The sequence below is a fragment of the Volvox carteri genome (assembly GCF_000143455.1).
Source record: "Volvox carteri f. nagariensis unplaced genomic scaffold VOLCAscaffold_4, whole genome shotgun sequence".
Lineage (NCBI taxonomy): Eukaryota > Viridiplantae > Chlorophyta > Chlorophyceae > Chlamydomonadales > Volvocaceae > Volvox > Volvox carteri.
The window spans coordinates 530392-531258 of record NW_003307547.1 but is presented as its reverse complement, the minus strand read 5'-3'; positions in this window follow the sequence as shown (position 1 = coordinate 531258).

Here is an 867-nt window from a genome sequence, read left to right as displayed (position 1 = left end):
CAACTAGCGGGAGATGCTTGGGGACAGGAACCCCCATGGACCATTGTCATCACGGCCAGAGGACAGCAAAAGCAAGCAAACAGGTAGCGACATCATCGACACACAGGGATGCGTTTCATGGCTCAGAACAGATCCATCCGTCTCCCAGCTAGCGGGAGATGTTTGGGGTCAGGAACCCCCATGGACAATTGTCATCACGGCCAGAGGACAGCAAAAGAAAGCAAACAGGTAGCGACATCATCGACACACAGCGATGCGTTTCATGGCTCAGAACAGATCCATCCGTCTCCCAACTAGCGGGAGATGCTTTGGGACAGGAACCCCCATGGACCATTGTCATCACGGCCAGAGGACAGCAAAAGCAAGCAAACAGGTAGCGACATCATCGACACACAGGGATGCGTTTCATGGCTCAGAACAGATCCATCCGTCTCCCAGCTAGCGAGAGATGTTTGGGGTCAGGAACCCCCATGGACCATTGTCGTCACGGCCAGAGGACAGCAAAAGCAAGCAAACAGGTAGCGACATCATCGACACACAGGGATGCGTTTCATGGCTCAGAACAGATCCATCCGTCTCCCAGCTAGCGGGAGATGTTTGGGGTCAGGAACCCCCATGGACCATTGTCGTCACGGCCAGAGGACAGCAAGCTAGAAAACAAACAAACAGGTAGCGACATCAGCGAGCGCGAAGAACGCGTTGGGAGGCGGAGGTTCGCCCTGCAGTAGGGAGCAGTCTGGAACAGGTGGAAGAGAAAACCCGGGAGACCAGGATCATCACAGCGACTGCAAATTAGCATGCCACAGCAGGTCAAGAGCGCTCGGTGGAAGAAGAAGTCGTTTTTTGGAGTAGTTATAATCATGAGGT